This window comes from Tursiops truncatus, chromosome X (assembly GCF_011762595.2).
Source record: "Tursiops truncatus isolate mTurTru1 chromosome X, mTurTru1.mat.Y, whole genome shotgun sequence".
In the NCBI taxonomy this organism is placed as follows: domain Eukaryota; kingdom Metazoa; phylum Chordata; class Mammalia; order Artiodactyla; family Delphinidae; genus Tursiops; species Tursiops truncatus.
Genome location: NC_047055.1, coordinates 127,032,340 through 127,051,716, shown reverse-complemented (window position 1 = coordinate 127,051,716; position 19,377 = coordinate 127,032,340). Strand labels below are relative to the sequence as shown.

Sequence of the window (19,377 nt, the reverse complement as noted above, 5' to 3'; positions counted from 1 at the left end):
ACTCTTTATATATATATTCTTTTCCAGATTCTTTTCCTTTATAGATTATTACAAATTATTGAGTAGAGTTCCCTGTGCGATAGGACCTTGTTGCTTATCTATTTTATACATAGTAATGTGTATATGTTAATCCCTAACTCCTAATTTAGGGATAAATTAGGAGGCAACATTTTAATTCGTGGAGGGCTGTGTTTAAATTTATTAGTTTGACCTTGAGTTGCACCCTGCTCCTGTAGCCCATTTCATCAGTGGAAAATGGGATCAAGGATGTGATTACTGTCCCGCCTCATGGAGAAGTGGAAAAGCTTAGGGAGAGACCATGCCGGTGACATTGCTATATCCTTGGATGAAACGTCCGGTAAAAGTAATTACTCTTTTCAGTTCAGCTACGATTGGGAAATGCTTATAGAATTACACAGCTTTACCATCAAAGAGACCCAGGAGATCAGGAGTACACCCTTCTTATTTTGAAGGAAGTTACATGGAGTTCTCTAAGAATGAATGCATTCCAATTTATGTAGCCTTTCGTCTTCACAATGCACATTTCAGGTGATTTCAGTTTGACTCAATACAAAAATAGTGTTGCAATTAACCTCCTTATGCCTGCTTGTTAACTGTCTGTTTCTCCAAGGTGAAAGGTACAAATGCTCAGTTTCAGCTCACCATCATTAAAAAAATTTTAAAAAATATTTAGTGGCAACTTACGCTCATAAAAACTTTCATCAGTGCCGGGGGGGTGGGGGGGGTGGGGGTGGGGGGGGTGGGAGGTAACGTTCTTTGAATCCTTGTGAAAACCGCATACTTATCAAACTTGAAAAAATATTGGTGATTTGATAGTGAGGCATACTACCTTATGATTCTTAAAATTGACTTGTTTTCTCGTTGCTGAGGAAGCTAAGCATATATTTATGTACTTATTGATCTTTTGTGTGTCTTCTATGAATTGCCTGTTGACACCCTATGTCTTACTTTTCTGTTGTACTTTGCTCCCTTTCTAATTTTTTTCATAGATATTATTGTAGATGTCTCCTTCTTTGAACATGCCATTTTTGCTTTGCTGTGTTTATCTCTTGTCACATAGACTTTTTTCTTAATTACTTGTATTTGTTTCCTGGGGCGGCTGTAACAAATAACCCCAAATTTGGGGGCTGGCAACAATAGGAATCCATCCTCCCCCATCCCCGAGACCAGACGTCTGAGGTCAAGGTGTCCCAGGGCCGCGCTCCCTCCAGAGGCTCCAGGGAAGGGTCCTTCCTGCCTCTTCCAGCTTCCGGGGGCTCCAGGCATCCCTGGGCTTGTGGCCGCCTCCCTCCCGTCTCTGCCTCCATCTTCACGTGGCTTCTCCTCTGTGTCTGGGTCTCTCCTCTTCTGTGTCTTAGAAGGACCCTGTCATTGGATGTAGGGCCACCTTCATCCAGGAGGACGTCATCTCCCATCCATCACTTCATCACGTCTGCAGAGACCCTATTTCCAAATAAGGTCCCATTCACAGGAACCTCCATATAAGTCCCCACTGAGATATCCACGACTGATCCATGTTGCAATTTCTGAGTCATTGGGAGTTAACCACTAAAGACGAAAACATTAAAATCTGGAATATTTTTAAAACGTTTTTCCAGCTGCATTGAGACAGAACGGACGTATAACACTGTGTAAGTTGAAGCTGTGCGGGGTGATAATTTGTTATCTGTAAACATGGCAACGTGGTGACCATATCGAGGTTTGTTGACACATCCAACACCTCGCATAGTTACAAGCTTTTCCCCTTGTCTGGAAGGTCCACTCCACCATCCAAAATACTGCGGGTTTGTGACCCTCCCTCTCTCTCTGATGGAATATAGGACAAGCACATTTGCACAAGTGTTCTGTACACCAGCCTTTCACCCATTCGCGGATGTAATTCTTGTGTTGGCTAATGTGTTTCCTCGTCTTTCTTAGCTGCAAACCATGAATAACACAGTCTTATGTAATAGTTTTTTGGGGGGTGCTTCGAATGAAGTAGGTGACTTTGGCCGCCTGTTTAAAGAGAGCTAAAAAATAACGCTAGTTTGTAAAATCGTATTTGTGTATGATGTGTCAGCCTCATGCATTACTTACCTATGTTTCATAAAATTCTATGTTAAAATTTGAAAAAAATATAGGAGGCTACGGGGGATGGGGTGGGAGTACAGGCGGAAGTGAAGCAGCTTTTGGTAGAAAGGGCCTTCTTGATATTTCTTAAAATCTGGAATTGTTAAGTACAAAATTTTGAGGCAATAGGAGCTCCCTTGTATCATGAAGATAACTTTTATTTCTTTCTATTTCACAAATAACTTTTATTCCTTGCCGGTTAGAAAGAACTTTCCACTGGCGGCTAAGACCGCCGGTTGTGACTCTTACCCATGTGGACTGGAGAGGCACTTATCAAATTTGGGTGGGAACAGCAATGACTGGTGAATTTTAAAAAAGCGGTTCTTGCCTCTCTCCCCGAGCTCTTGGGAATCTCTTGATTCCTTGCGTGTGCATTTACTGAAATGCCATGTCCTATGTTAAGCGGTGGGGTTGGGAAGATGAAAAAATATGGCTTTTCAATTTGCAGCAACATGGATGGACCTAGACATGATCACACTGAACGAAGTAAGTCAGACAGAGAAAGACAAATACCATATGATGTCACTTACATATGGAATCTAAAATATGACGCAAATAAACTTACCTACAAAACAGAAACACACACAGAGAACAGACTTGTGGTTGCCTAGGGGGAGGGGGTGGGGGAGGGATGGAGTGGGAGTGTGGGGTTAGCAGATGCAAACTAGGATATATAGAATGGGGACCAAACCTAAAGCACAAGTCTTGACCGGGAGTCGTGGGGCGGAGAGAATGGACCACGGGTCAAAGGCTGGGGTGTGGGCTTCACCAGTCACTCCCGGGCTGTCAGCCTCTAGAGATGCTACATTGTAGCGCCCCACTGGAGGTCAAAGACTAGAAGATGGCCCTGGGGATCGCACACACACACACACACACACACACACACACACACACACACACGATTGAGTCAGAGACCTCATACGGCATCCCGGGTCTTCAATTTACCAGCCTTGTGAAAGTCTTTTAAACTGTGGGATTCCCCAAGTCCCTGTCCCGTAAAACAGGACCACTAACATCAACCCTCGGAGGCAAGCCAGGTAAAGTGTTTTGAGGACCCACAGGGATCCTTGTTGTAGGAATGCCTTGGGGATGAGGAAGCCCTGTGAACCGTTTGTCTGGGAGGCTTCACGGAATGTTCGTGACGAGGAAATCCAGACCCAACATTGTCCTCTTGATGGCGGACGACCTCGGGGTGGGAGACTTACGCTGCTACGGTAATAACTCAGGGATGTAAAGAAACCTCCAAGAAAGAAAGATAGAAAGAGAGAGAGAGAGAGAGAGAGAGGAAGGAGGGGGGGAAGAAAGAAAGAAAGAAGGAGGAAAGAAAGAAAGAAAGGAAGAAGGAAAGAAAGATAGAAAGAAAGAAAGAGAGAGAGGAAGGAAGGAAGGGGGGAAGAAAGAAGGAGGAAAGAAAGAAAGAAAGGAAGAAGGAAAGAAAGATAGAAAGAAAGAAAGAGAGAGAGGAAGGAAGGAAGGGGGGAAGAAAGAAAGAAAGAAGGAGGAAAGAAAGAAAGAAAGGAAGAAGGAAAGAAAGATAGAAAGAAAGAAAGAGAGAGAGGAAGGAAGGAAGGGGGGAAGAAAGAAAGAAAGAAGGAGGAAAGAAAGAAAGAAAGGAAGAAGGAAAGAAAGATAGAAAGAAAGAAAGAGAGAGAGGAAGGAAGGAAGGGGGAAGAAAGAAAGAAAGAAGGAGGAAAGAAAGAAAGAAAGGAAGAAGGAAAGAAAGATAGAAAGAAAGAAAGAGAGAGAGGAAGGAAGGAAGGGGGGAAGAAAGAAAGAAAGAAGGAGGAAAGAAAGAAAGAAAGGAAGAAGGAAAGAAAGATAGAAAGAAAGAAAGAGAGAGAGGAAGGAAGGAAGGGGGAAGAAAGAAAGAAAGAAGGAGGAAAGAAAGGAAGAAGGAAAAAGAAAGAGAGGAGGAAAGAAAGAAACGGCCCCGCCTGTAGCTTGTAGCTGTGGTGCTCTGCCAGCCGCATCTCTGCCTTGAGGAGGGCGGCTTGCGGGGAGCAGTTTCCGCTGAGAACAGCAGAGGGGGCCCTATGAAAGGTGCAAAGCATCAAGAGAGCATGTGGGATCCCGGTCACCTGAGTCTGTACTTGTTGCTGTTTTTATTTCTGCGCTAAAATACACAGGACGCAAAATTCATCTTTTTAACCAATTTAAAGCTGCAATGCAGAGGCTTCGAGTAAATTCATGTTTTACAACCAACACCTCTGTCTAGTTCCAAAACATTTTCATCATCCCCAAAAGGCAACCCTGGACCCATTAAGAGTCACTCCCTCTTTTTTCCTCCTCCCAGCCACTCATCTCCTTTCTGTTTCTATGAATTTGCCCATTCTGGAAATTTTATGTGAATGGGATCATACAATGTATTAGATTGCTAAGGCTACCGTAACCAAGGACCACCGACAGGGGGAGAAGGGGTTAAATAACAAAACTTAATTTTTTCACAGTTTTGGAGACTAGAGGTCCAAGATCAAGGTGTTGGCAAAATTGGTTCCTTCTTTGATTTTGTACTGAATCTTGTTTTTCCCCTTCCCCACCGCCCCAGAATTGAGGTCTGAGGATCTGATTCAGAGTGACATGCCCATTGACATTTGAATTTTGAATAATCAGTGAATACATTTTTGGTACAAGTAATGACTCATGCGATATTGGGGATGTACCTATACTAAACAATTATTTGTTCTTCATGTGAAATACCAATATGACTGGCCATCCTGGTGATCCTAGACCCCAAAGGACACCTGCATGTGACATATAGGAAGAGAATAACGAAGTACAGAAAGAAAAGGGACTACCTGGGAAAGACTGGAATCATGGGGGTGCCAGAGGAGAAATTTCCAGGACGTTGGGATGAATCCTGGGGTTGTCAGAGTCTCCTAGAGTCCACGGTTCCAGGTGTGGCAAGTTTTAGTGCATAAATCCCTTACTTCAACGAACTCCAGTGGGAGACCCAAGAGTTTCCATCCAGCCAGATACCCATCCACACGCACGTTCATTCATACTCATTGCATCCCCCATCATTAAAATCTACATTTGTGTATCTATCTATCTATTATCTATCTATCAATCATCTATCTATCTATCTATCATCTATGTCTATCTTTCTATATGTCTATCTATCTATTATCTATCTACATGTCTGTCTATCATCATCTATGTCTATCTAGCTATATGTCTATCTATCTATCATATCTTTCTATCATATCTATTATCTATCATCTACGTCTATCTATAGCTATCTATGTGTCTATCCTAACAGATCCTGGGCGACCATCTTGGAAACGATCCATTGACAAAAAGATACGTTCACAAAAGGTGGAAGCATTTCTCTGCTGCTTCTTGTCCTAGGGGTTCCAGCACATCCTTATTTTATCACCTTAGGAGAAGATGCCTTTTGAATTTAGGATGTGGTGGAACAGAATCTTAGAAGTTTAGCCTAAGAAAGCTCTTCTGAGACCGGCTCACCTCTTGTTTGATGCGTGAAGGAAACAGGTTATATAAGCTTCTATTAAGACCACATCGTAGAGTGAATGGGACTCTGATTGTTTCTCTCTTCCTTTCTAGTTCCTCTGGTCACATGTTGAATAAAAAGTTGCAGAAAAAGCAAGCCTTCCATTCGGCCTCATTCTCAAGCCCCCTCCGAGTACATACCTGTGAACGCACCTGACTACACACCAGCCCCTTCACCTCCTTGTTTATACTTTATTTTTTACATGAAATGAACAGAGGGCTAAATATTCTAGCAACGTTCCCAGGCAGTCCTTGGGAGTCTTTTTTGTTTTTATTTTTTTTAATTTATTTATTTTTTGCGGTACGCAGGCCTCTCACTGCTGTGGCCTCTCCCGTTGCGGAGCACAGACTCCGGACGCGCAGGCTCAGCGGCCATGGCTCACGGGCCCAGCCGCTCCGCGACACGTGGGATCCTCGCGGACCTGGGCACGACCCCGCGTTCCCTGCATCGGCAGGCGGACTCTCAACCACTGCGCCACCAGGGAAGCCCAATAGGTGTTTTTAATCATTAGATTATTTAACCACTAGGGGGCACACTCATATAGCTGCGAACTTGTCTGACTCAAAATCCTGAAACAACTTTTTTAAATGTATACATTTCTTTCATTTCTATAAAGGTAGCATAAGGTTTTTTTTTTTTTTTTCTTTTTATGGATCCTGACATGGATTCTGGGACTACCAGGGGCTTGCTGGGGTCACGCAGCTGACCATGACGAGTCAGTTTAAACTTCATTCCTAAAAAAGGAATTTGCAAGGGAGAGACACGCTTTGCAACTTTTCACCTTCAATTGGATCAAGAAGTTCACCCCCACCTGCCTTGTGTATCTTAAAGAATATAATTTATAGATGCCTCTCAAACCGGTAATAACTTTGGTGGGATAGGCTGTATGATGTAAATGTTCCGATAGGAAGAGCAGAAAGCAAAAGTTACAGAAGAACAGACAGAGGGAATAATCGAAGTGCGTGACTCAATATCTGGATTCTTCTGAGTAATAATATATGGATGACAATGTATTTGACTCATTCATCCCGTCGCTGGAGACCGTTAATTGAGCACTTAGTAGTAGTCCAGCCGCCTCTGGATGGAGCAATGGACATTTTCCATTTCCCTGCTGGCGGGTGTCAGCCCGCTGAATCTCTCCTGGAATGTGAAACGTGGCCGTCTTGGACAAGCTTCGGTCCTTATCAAAAGCATCTCTGAAATTTTAGGTGGGGCTGGACAAGCACAGACCTGCTCCTAGACTTTTCATGGTTAAGGTAAGAACTTTATTTTAGCTGAGCACTGAGAGATGGAACAGAACCAGCATTGCAAAGAGCCGGGAGTGGAGGAAAAGACGAGGAACTGGGGTTTATGGCCAAAGCGGTGTGGCATCCAGCAACCCTGTGCTGGTCTTTGTAAAATGGGAGAATGATGGTGGAGGTCCCGAAGATTACGGTAAGCAGCTTGCTTATAGGATGTTCTAAGTGGGAAGGGAAGACCTTGGTGGGTTATAAGGAAAGCATGGCTTTCCTGACACTCATTCTAGCTGCCATGTGGGGAGATGCAGAGAATGGGTGGTGGGAAGTAATACCCAGTAAATCGGGGACTGTAGGGGACATGCTGGCAACAGTAGGCTATGTGGGCGAGGATGGTAGACCTGCCCGGAGTAACGGCACAGGAAATGCCAAAGAACGCCATGACTGAGGAAGCCAACTGGTGTGGGTGGAGGCAGTCTCCCATATATTTGAGACCCATATTGGCAATGGGAGTAACCAGACTTGCTGGTCATTGATTGTGGGCTGGGGTGCAGAAGAACGGACAGGATACTTATCACTGATGACTTCTTGTTTTCTTGTTTGAGCCACTGGAGGGATGCTGGCGCCATTTGCAAAGATGGTGCTCGAGGGAAAAACCTACACACGGCAGGCTCTGAGTTCGAGATGCTCTCACCAAGAGACCCAAGTGGAAATGCCAAGGGAAGGCTGGATGTGAGGACCCCGTTGGTCTGGAGATGAGAAAGAAGCTGTTGGGGAGACTGGTTCCAGCCACCCCTGTTGGTTTCCTTGATCATGTCCTGTGGTAGTTCAAACTGGCTCTTGCCTTCTGAGGACATGAATTCAACAAGTTCACTCTTCATTTCTCCTCTGAGGCCCCAAGAACGCCAACCGATGCTCCTTTTAAGAACAGAGTAAATTCAACGTCATTTGCCGTCTGTGCCGATAAAGTTATTACCTAACTTTAGGTAGGTAAAGGGACTGATGCGTGACCAGGTGAAATCAGGGACTGACCATCTCTCTTTTTTTCCCCCAGAAAATCATTGCCAATTTAATTAAGAATATTTAATATGTGGGGTAAACTAATATAGTCACGGTAGCCAAATATGTTGCCCAAAGGACTCCTTCCTTAGTGCTACTGTGCTATGGACAAAATCTCATAAAAGCATTTCTGTAGAGCAGTTTTTGTTACCTTAGCAGAGCTGTGTCCGTAGCTAGATCGTGAGATGGCATTGTGACATGGAACTGAGCATTACGGCGATCTTAGATAAAATACTTTTCTAGGAGGGTCGTGAAGTGGTGGTTCCTGGTGGCATTTTAGGAGAAAAAATCAGAAGCTGTTTCTACATTTCAACTCTTAGAATATGACCACACCTCTTTTTTTTTTTTTTTCCGATTGGCAATATGACATTTTTTTTCTTTTTCAGGTACTTCAAAGAACTTGCCACGATATTCATGATAAAGAGGTCCTGTTAGTGCTACCAGAAAAAAACCCTTGTGAAAGAGGCAAGTAAATACAATTCAAAACAGACAACGACCTCCAAACCCAACTTCATCGCATGGAATTGAGATTCCAGAGGAGTAGAAAGTAACCAGAGGCAGAGAACCATTTCTTATGCGTGATTCCAGCGCTCAAGAGGATGAAAGAATTCTTATTTACACGACTTATGACCACATCTGTTTTGATGTCATTATTTTAGCTCATGAATTCAAGGCAGCTCGGAAGCCGATCTTTCACCTGTTTTATATATTCATTCAACAAACACTTAGGAGAGTGTGCTGAGGACTTGAACAGTTCCTACCTAATGAACGCTGGGAGAAGTGAGTTTCCATAGGATGCAAGGTGGACGGACATATAGTTACACCCTCCTGGCTGTCAAGTGGGTTTTGGACTAAACAAGAGTGGGTCTTGAGGAGATGCCAATGAGAAAGGCATTGTAATCAGGAAAGTAAGAGATGATAAAACCTTCAATCTGGCCCCTGGCACCAGAGCTGGAAGGGTTTAGGGAAAGTGCCAATGAAACCCAGACATACACAGTATCACTTCAAAACGGCCACACAGCATCTTCCTCTTTTCCAGGAGAGGTTTCTGCGTCAAGGGACCAAGGAGACGGGTGTAGCTAAAAACTTAAAAGGCAGGAGTTCCAAGAAAGTGTTTGTATGAATTTCCTGGGGCGGCTGTAACAAAATGGCCACAAACCGTGAGCTTAAAACCACAGGCATCCATCCTCCCCCATCCTGGGGACCAGACGTCTGAGGTCAAGGTGTCCCAGGGCCATGCTCCCTCCAGAGGCTCCAGGGGAGGGTCCTTCCCGGCTCTTCCAGCTTCTGGGGGCTCCAGGCATCCCTGGGCTCATGGCTGCACCCCTCCTGTCTCTTCCTCCGTCTTCCTGGGGCTTCTCCTCTGTGCCTGTGTCTCTCCTCTTCTGTCTCTTAGAAGGACCCTGTCATTGGACGTAGGGCCACCCTCCTCTAGATGACCTCATTTCAAAATCCTTCACTTTATTCCATCTGCAAAACTCTTTTTTCCAAATAAAGTCACTTTCAAAAGTTCTGGGCTTAGAACCTGGACGTATTTTTTTAGGAGTCACCATTCAAACCACTGCAGTTTCCATATTAGGTATTTGCCTGGCGGCCAGTGGATTAAGGTGGGTTTCTGTGTGTTTTTAAAGGTTGAACAGGCAGCAATAATAATAATGTTATTCCTGACATACCTCTTGGTATGTTAGCACAATAAAATTTCCCTAGATTTGCTTAATGAATCTTTACAATAAACAGCAAGGAATCGACTGTTCCCTGTTTGATTTGAGTCTTGGATGCAGTGAAGGGAAACCTTAAAAGTCATTAAAAATCTCACTACCTCCTGATGGCTCACCAGACACCTTTCGTGCTTCAGAAACAGCAACAGAAATGTAATTTCCAAGAGAGAAAGCGAACAGAATTCCACGTCGACATCCACGTCAATGGAAAACGTAGCTCGGTAGACATGGCTAGGAAAACGAACAGAGAGTAATTTTCAAGATTTCCTTTCATTAAAAACAAAGCTTGCTGGTTCAGAGATAAAGGAAAGTAAAGTGCATTTTTTTTTTTTTTGGTAAAGGAAAGAATCCTAAGATTTGGAGTAAACTGCTTGATACTGGCAGGAAAAGCGTGGCTGGAAATATAAAAGTGCTATCTTAGTTCAAGGTGACTCTGCAATGGTTCTTTGAAATTCCTCTTATAGCCTATGTTAATCTGATTGATCTATGCAGTATAAGAGCACAGGAAAGCCATAGGGACCCACGCTTTACACGTCCATGTGGGATTCTGTGTATAAAAAGTGTGTCTATCAATACAGGTTATTGGTAAAATTAAATAAACACTCTTGGTCATCATGCCTGTCTGGGTTTGCCAACGCTTGGTATACACCCAACTCCAATTCTAGAGGATGTATATTATCTCTCACATCATGGATCAGAGCAGATTTTCAAAAACCAAGCGGAAATTCCACTCCAATGAAAAAAATTCTTCCATTTCAAATAGTATAAGCCCAACTGGTGCTTTTGAAACAACGGGATCAACTCAGAGTCTAAACTCTGCAGTTCTGTAATCATCAGCTGTAGAGCTGAAATATTAACGGAAATTGCTAAAATGTTGGAAAAACTCTGAACAGATGGATATACCATGAACCATAAGATGTCCATGACCTTTACCAAAAGCAGGGGAGAGTCATTTTAAAATTTGATGATGAAACGACAGCTAGATGTTTTTAAAAGGTCTATGGCAAATTTTATTTATATCAGACAAATGTTAAGTTAATCATTGCCTCTGGTTAATGCATATCCCAGATCTTGTGACGTTGTGCATGAAATCTAGACTCACTCGCTGTTTTTGCAGAGTTACGTGGAATTGTTTATTGAGTCTAAACGGAATCACAGCTTAGCTGCCTTCCGTGCTGAAGGGCTCTGATCACTTCCTGAAGGGAAGAGAATGTGAACTCTTTGCAAAAGTATCCTACACAGCACATTCTCTCGGAAATGCAGTGGCTATTAGATTTTTCATGTTTGTGTCCATGTGGTCACTTGGAAATGTGATGAATTTCTACAGATAAATAGTTAGATGAGACATAGATAGAGGGCGATAGATAGATAGATAGATAGAGATAGGGATAGACATAGATAGATAGAGATAGATGACAGATAGACAGATACATATGATAGATAAATGGCTGGACAAGTGGGATGGAAGAATGGATGTATGAATAGGTAAATAGATGGGAGATACAGAGATGACAGATAGGTAGATAGATAGATAGATGGACGATAGGTAGCTAGAAGATGGACAATAGGTAGATGACAAATCACTTAATGATATTAGAAGATGGATAGATAGATAGATGATAGATAGATAGATAGATATAAATAGATAGCACAAAAGGTCTGACCAACAAGATAAAGGACAGAATAAGTCTACTGAACCTAAGCTTTCCACATACCCCCGCGTCTGCTGGCCATCCGCTTTCTCAGGCGCAAGGGGTAGTCTCAGACTTTTCACACCCAGAGCCCTCACACCTGGCCGTTCTCTGCAGCGAGGTGCATATTTACACCAGGAATAGCGGCACTTACGATGGGACCGTAAAAGTAAATGCAGAAGCTGCCTTACGGTGGAGGGAGGGCAATGGGACTGGGTTTCAGCTACCGTAGCAACTGTCCTGTCTGTTTCTCTGTCCTGCGTGACCTCAGCCCTCGGCCAGGCAGTCCCCCTGACTCAGCTCTAGATGGGCCCCTGTTCTTTATGCCTCACAGGGACCCACAGGGAAATTCATAGAATATCCCATGAGTAACCGACATGGTATTTAGTAGCATCATTCATTCACAAGTCAATCAGATTGAAGTGAACACATTTGAATATGCTAAGCCCGTCGAACACAGAAATCCCTTCCGGTGAAGCAGAATTGCGTCATCGAACCAGTTACGGTGAGGAAAAAAAGTCATACAGTCAAAAAGTTAAGCTGCTTTTAAAAATATATGTGATTTTATTTAGAGTTTGTTTTACACATAGATGTAGGAAAGCATGGAGGACTTTCTTTTTCTAACTTTTTGTTTTATATTGGAGTATAGTTGATTTACAAAGCTGTGTTAGTTTCAGGGGTACAGCAAAGTGACTCAGTTATACATAGACACGCATCTATGCTGTTTCAGATTCCTTTCCGATTTAGGTTGTTGCATAGCACTGAGCAGAGTTCCCTGTGTTATAGGATAGGTCCTTAGGGCTTTCTGTCTTGCATGCCTTGCACGAAGAGTTCGTATCCCATAATAAACACCTAGGTCGAGTTTGTCCAATGAATCAACAAATATGCAAAATGACTGGTGTTGAGTCCCGGACCTCGCTTGGCATCAGGTACAACACAACGTTTTCCAATATACGTCAAAGTTTTCACAGATAATAAACTGTATTATTATTACTGTTAGTAGACTTTACTTTTTAGAGCAGTTTTATGTCCACAGAAAAATTGAGCAGAAAAGGGACTTCCCTGGAGGTCCAGTGGTTAAGACTCCATCTTCCAATGCAGGGGCGCGTGGGTTTGAGCCCTGGTCGGGGAGCTAGGATCCCACATGCCGCGTGCAGTGTGACCAAAAATTTTTTAAAAATTGAGCAGAAGATACAGAGATTTTCCATACATCCCTTACACCCCAGCACCCATGCACCATCTCCCCCACTATCAACATCCCCACCAGATGGTACATTCTTTATGAGTGATGAACCTACATGGACACGTCATCATCACCCAGAGGCCATGGTTTACCTTAAGTTTCACTCTTGGTGTTGTACATTCTGTGGGTTTGGACAGATGTGTAATGACATTACAGTGTCAGAGTATTCTCACTGCCCTAAAATTCCCCTGTGGTCCACCTATTCATCTCTCTTCCCTTCTTAACCCCTGGCAACCGCTGATAATTTTACTGTCTCCCTAGTTTTGCTTCTCCCAGAATGTCATGGAGTTGGAATCCTACAGTACATGGCTGATAATCAATTTTTGAAGTAATATACCAAATTCTTTTCTTGGAAAGGAAACGTTTCTTTCTTTGATCAAAGCAATGCTTGAACCGCCGCCATGTGTCCGACATTTTATTGACATTACCTCATTTAATTATTCCAACATCCTCGTGAATTAGGTCTTAACATCAGCGTAGCTCAGAGATTCCAAGTTCGGGCAGGATATGAGGGAGGGAGGGCTCTGAATTGCAACCCCTGTGTCATTCACTCCATCGTTGCTTAAGGACACCCTAGAGTCTGCTGTTGACTTTTAGGGTCAGTGACCTTACACTCACTCTATCCCTAGCCAATCATGTGTCCTGAGACCTCTTAACATCTCCTCGGAGCTGAGGTTTCATAGAAGTTAAATGTCCTAAGGTGAGTGGTCTTATTTAGGAAACAAGAACAAGGCCACTTGAGTATACAATTCATGTTTTATCATTCTGCTTGATGGCATTTCCTACGTACAAGTGGGGAAGACCCAAATAATCTTGGACACACGCCTTGTGCACACACAGCTATTAGAAAAATCAAAGGAGGCAGGGCCTCATTTAATAAGCAAAACGTTCTGCCTGGTTCTATGCACACACGGGAGAAGCCTTGAGTTTTCATTTGGTAGCATAATTGGAAAGAATTCTTTCCTCTCTCTTGGGCATCATATATGGATTTTACAGTTTTGGGCAATCAAATAAAACACAAAAAGTTATGGGTCTTGTCATATCCTGCCTAAATTAAACAAGAGAGCGATTCAGAAATTTCTGAGGGGCTCCGGGGGACTCATTGGGTCTGTCCCGAGTGTGTGAATTTGTATGGGAATCCCAGAGTTTCCTCTTTCTTCAGATCCCCTTCCCTTCAGTCCTCTGGGGCCCCTTCTCATAATTAGTAGCTTGCAAGTCCCTTCCTGCCCTTCCACTGAAGTCCCTATAACCTCACCGCATGCAAATAAAAAAGGGAATATGCGATGTCTACGTACAATAAAGGAGAATTAAAGGTGAACGAGCTCTGTTATCATTGGTATGTCCGCGTAAATGCTTGGGCGCGGGATTTCACCAAGCTTGTGTGAAAGTAACCACGTGCTTGCGTTAGCTCCTACTGAATAGATCTGAGTTTAAGAGACATAGGAAGGGAAAACGCCATTTGTATAAGATGGTGCACACATGAGGCAAACAACTGGAGGGATGGACACACAAATATCATCAAGGGGTAGGAAAATAAACACAGATGACAAATATTTGTGTAGGACAGTCCAACGGAACATCAGATGGACATAGCCACAGGCGGCCAAGAAAAAGCACAGATGGTGAAGAGATGTCAAAGAAAGCAGAGACTGTTTTCACCCTGGAAGCGGGCATGGTTCTACGTGTAGAATCCAGGTAGGTTCCCGTGTCTCGATCGCGGAAGCAGGGATGCCGAGGTCAGCAGGAAGCAACCGCTTCCCCTGCCTTTGCGGCCCCACACTCTCGCGCTCAGGTGCTTGCGGAAAATAAACGTGTCAACGTGCGTCTGTGATGTCCGCCCTGGGTTTTTCCCCAAAACAAAAGCAGGTCTGCTCTTGAGCGCTCAGATTCCATCGGTGGCGCACTGCCAAATGCTGAGCTATGCAAACAGGGCAGGTCCTCCCTCCAAAGAGGGGAAAGAGGTCTCAACGTGTCTCAGAACCTTTCTGATTAGATTGATTCCGTGGTGCTTTGGCTTCAAAGTTATTTTTCAAGCTGTTAGCTCATCCTAAAGCAAATACAGCTAATGTTCTGTATTCACTGCAAATGGATTCAGTACCCAGTACGGCGGTAGGATCCAATTGATCTTTGAATCCAATCAACATGATGTTGTCAAATCGTCCATGAAGATTGACGTCCAAAATGTTTTTAAACATCCAAAAGAGAGAAGTTTACTTCTGTCAAATTTTTTCTTTTTTTTTTTTGAGCCTCTCTGCATCTAACTCTTGTAAAGACAGAAGTAACCAGCAAGATAATTTATAAATAATGTAAGTATGATGCTAAATCCTATGATAATCCCCGTAACTTGAACAAAAATGATTTCTTGTCTTCACAGCTTAGGAAGGATCTCATTGGACACTGTAGATAGATAGATAGATAGACATATAGATAGATAGATGATAGATAGAAAATGAATAGATGATTGATGCCTAGATGGATAGATAGATGACTGATGGATAGATAGGTAAATAGATATATGAATGATAGATAAGCAGATGCTAGACAGTTAGATGCATACGAAGTTACTTGAATTTTACTATGTAATTGAATCAAGATTTATACAAACATGCCACATTGCGAACAAAATATCTGAAAACAATTTCATTTCGAGAGCTGTCTTGTTCCGTGGTGTATACGGATCTCTCCTTGGGTTTCCCTGGCGGCGCAGTGGTTGAGAGTCCGCCTGCCGATGCAGGGGACACGGGTTCATGCCCCGGTCCGGGAAGATCCCACGTGCCGCGGAGCGGCTGGGTCCGTGAGCCATGGCCGCTGAGCCTGCGCGTCTGGAGCCTGTGCTCTGCGGCGGGAGGGGCCACAACAGTGAGAGGCCCGCGTACTGCCCAAAAAAAAAAAAAAAAAAAAGAATGTCTCCTTCATCAGAACGCTCTTAACTTCATCACTAACTGTGATAAGAACACTCTTTGATTTGTAGTTTCTTCCTAAGATTTTTTGGCCATCACGTCCTGTCCATTTGAATCAGGCCACCGGTTGCTCACATGCCCAGCAGAACTTTTCGAAAGCTGGCTAACGGTCCATCTGTTTCCCGGAGGATTACGTGGGGGAAAAATATTTTATTGCCTTTAAGTAACCTCAAGAGTTTTAAATATTGGCAACCCTTTGTCTCTCTTGTCAACAATGTTTAATGTGACCTTTCCTCTTTGACTCTTTTATTCCTTATGAACCTCACATGTGTTCTCAGTACATCGTCTTCTATTTGTATGAGAATTTGCTTCACGTGTAGAACCCGAGTGGGGTCCTAGCCTCCGATCATTCTGAAAGGTTTTTCTACACAACCACGTGACGCGCCACCTATTAGCCGTCGTGCGGTAAGCGGTGGGTGGTTCCACATCACGTGATGGGCCTGCTGTACCTCGTCTAGAGGACACTCCCCACTGATGACAGTCAGGTACTGAATCATTCTGAACACAGCAAACGGCTCCCCCAGATTTCCAGGTCTTCCTCAGGGAGACCTCATGCCACCCCTCTTGAGAACCAGCGCTCTGAAGACTTTTAGGAGAGGGAAGAGGGTGGAAGGCATTCAGAAAGGACTCCTTGTAGACTCAGAATGTATACACGTATCAAAATTAAAACTAAAGAGTGGATGGAACGTAAATTTCCACAGCCACTGTGGAAAACAGTATAGAGCTTTCTCCAAAAACGAAAAATAGAGCTACCATGTGATCCAGCAATCCCACTCGTGGGCATATATCTGGAAAAGACAAAAAGTCTAATTTGAAGAAAGACATGCACCCCAGTGCTCATAGCAGCACTGTTTACAATATCCAAGACATGGAAGCAACCTAAGTGTCCACCGACAGATGAATGTATAAACAAGGTGTGGTACATGCATACAATGGAATATTACTCAGCCGTGAAAAAGATGATGGACCTAGAGATGATCATACTAAGTGAAGTAAGTCAGACAGAGAAAGATAAATATCATATGATTTCACTAATATGTAGACTCTAAACAAATGATACAAATGATTATTTGTAAAATAATAAAAATAAAAATAATAAAAAAAATAGAATAACATTATTTACAAAACAGAAGCAGACTCCCAGACATAAGAACAAACTTATGGTTACCAAAGGGAAAAGAAGGTGGGAGGGATAAATTTGGGAGTCTGGGATTAGCAGATACACATTACTATAAATAAAATAGATAAACATATATATTCTTCTTCAGATTCTTTTCCATTATAAAATACCGAGTAGAGTTCTCTGTGCTATACCTACTGTATGTATAACACAGGGAAGCCTACTCAGTATTTTATGATAACCTATAAGGGAAGAGAATTTGAAACAGAATATGTATATACGTATTCATATAACTGAATCATTTTGCTGTACACCTGAAAGTAACACAACATTGTAAATCAAGTATACTTCCCATCTGGGGCCGTGCACATGGTGGAGCTGACCCAACTCTCCCTCCACCCCATGGAAGCCCAGGGGAGGGTGTGGACGCATCTATACAAGGAGCCCAAGGTTTCCCAAGACGGATGGCATCCAGAAATTCAAGCCTTCCCAAGCATCTCTGTTAGACTGAGGCCAGCTGTCAAGGATGGAAGACAAAAACCCCTGACCCAAACGCCAAGCATCGTGAGCAACCCCCGGGGCAAAGACCACAGCAGTGATCCCGCAGAGGCAGCAGGGAGCGGTGGCGTGAAGCGAGATCTTGATTCCCTGCCCCGGAGTTGAACCTGGGGAGCCTGGATGAAAACCAGGAATGCTAGACACCACACCCCCTGGCTCTTGCCCCCAGTTAAAAATGCATTTCTCACAGAGGTGAAACTGTAAAGACGGGTGCAAAGTTTATTGTTAGGGACACAGCACAACAACAAGTGGGAGAGCGCACAGAGAAACAGTTTGCTTAGTTAAGATAGAAGCAGGGCAGAGACGCACACCCGGAGAGAAAGGGTGTGGGCGTCCCCCCTAACCAGGAGAAGCCCTTTAGTAAAGAGGCGGTTAAGTCACGTATACAGGGCAGTTCTTCCGGGTCTCTGTTTACCTTTGGCCAATCATCTGGTTTATTTTTCCACACCTGCCCTGCCTAGGACCCTCCTCAACACACATGCACAACTTTTTTCCAAGATGGATTTCAGCCCAGAGGCCTATGGGACGGCCTTAGCATCACCTATTATGGGGTGGTGCCCCTTCCTTTTTGACCCCCAAGGAGCCTCAGTAGTTGTGACGCATGGGCTTAGCTGTTCTGCGGCATGTGGGATCTTCCCGGGCCAGGGCTCGAACCCATGCCCCCTGCATCGGCAGGCGGATTCTTAACCACTGCGCCACCAGGGAAGTCCTCATCTTTTTCAATAACCTAACTTCTTTTCTCTCATGCATGGTGACGGTTCTGGAGAGCGTTGACAGGGAAAGGCCACCTCTGAGAGAAGAATATGATTTTTACAAGCTGCTAATGACAGAACAGCAAAGTAGGAAGAGGGTCAGTGAAGCACAGGGATACGGCCACACTCCTTGAACCAGAGGCAACATAGAGCACATCTCGTAAGCCCAGGAATTTCAGCAACAGGTGCTGCCTGTGATTTGAAGTCTCCCCAGCTGCCTCATGACAGTACAGACGAGAGGAGGACATTTCCCTCTACCCTTCCAGGCTCCTCTGGCTGGTCTAAGAATGAAATGGACATGAGACAGATGAACAGGAGAAAATCACACAACGTTTAATCACACGTACACATGGGAGAGACCCGGGAAAACTGAGTCACTCACCAAGATGACTGAACCCCTCCCCTTAAATACCATCTGCAGTTAAGACAGAAGAGCCTGTTGGGATAGTGATTTGGGACCTCAAAGGGGAGGAAGGCTGTTCCCATGGAGACGGAGAAGCAAGTGTTTGTAAGCGAGTGTTTGCTGGGCCTGCAGAGACAGGGGGACACAGAGAGGACTCTGATCTCTGGGCCCGGCTGAGTTTCCATCCCCCTACATGCCTGGTCCGTATTCTTTGCAGACACGTCTGGCGATGCTCTGTTCTGGGAACAGACGTTTATCTAAATTTTCTAGGGAGTTAAGTTGGGGGTGGAGGTAAAAGAAAGACCTCGTGAGTCTTCTGTTTCTTCAGAGTCCTCAACCACCATTTATCCTCATTATCAAGCCAAAGAGATGCATTTTGGGGCCGCAAATCTCACTCCCCTACACGATACATCGCTATTAAATTCCTCTTTCGGATGAAAGAAAAAAAATTCTCTCCAGGAAAACAAATCACGCGGCTCCGCTTCCAGCTAAGTGAACTTGCTCCTAGGCGGGAGAGAAAAAAAAAATAATCCTGGTGCCTGCCTCTGTGGACTTACTCCTTTTACTCATTCCCGAAGATTGCACTGTCATTTTGGGGAACCTCCCCAAAGACCGGAATTTTCTTAGCAAGTATCATTGTTAATGCAAACCATCTGTTCAATTAAAAAAGCAAACAGAATGACCTCAGTTTGCTTCAAAATAGACGATTCTTTGGTTTTTCACCAAGAGGCAGTGCACTAATTAATTTTCTAAATGCTGACCTCGTTCGAATTATTTCAGTGCTTTTGATGAAAACCATGTGTCAGGATGGGGTGTGTTTTTACTCTTCTATAGGCTCCAAACTGCTGGGTGTTTTGGTGCACAGCAGTGTCAGGTTACTCTCAGAACAAAGACCTGCAGCGTGAACTTGGGGGAGGCTGGGGTGGATTTTAAGGAATGAAGTGAGGGGAACGAGTAGCAGAGGTGAGAGAATTAAAGAGAAATGCGCCCAGTTTGT

General features: G+C 43.9%; 1 long non-coding RNA gene across 2 annotated transcripts; it reads left to right on the top strand.

Moving 5' to 3' along the window:
* The first annotated feature begins 5,733 nt into the window (after positions 1–5,733).
* Positions 5,734–10,268, top strand: LOC109551441 (uncharacterized). Of its 2 annotated transcripts, XR_012329105.1 has the most exons (3): positions 6,196–7,075; positions 7,482–7,862; positions 8,322–10,268. It is a non-coding gene; the product is annotated as an uncharacterized lncRNA (long non-coding RNA). The 2 variants fall into 2 exon arrangements; XR_002178220.3 differs by having other exon boundaries at positions 5,734–7,862.
* The last annotated feature ends 9,109 nt before the right edge of the window (positions 10,269–19,377 follow it).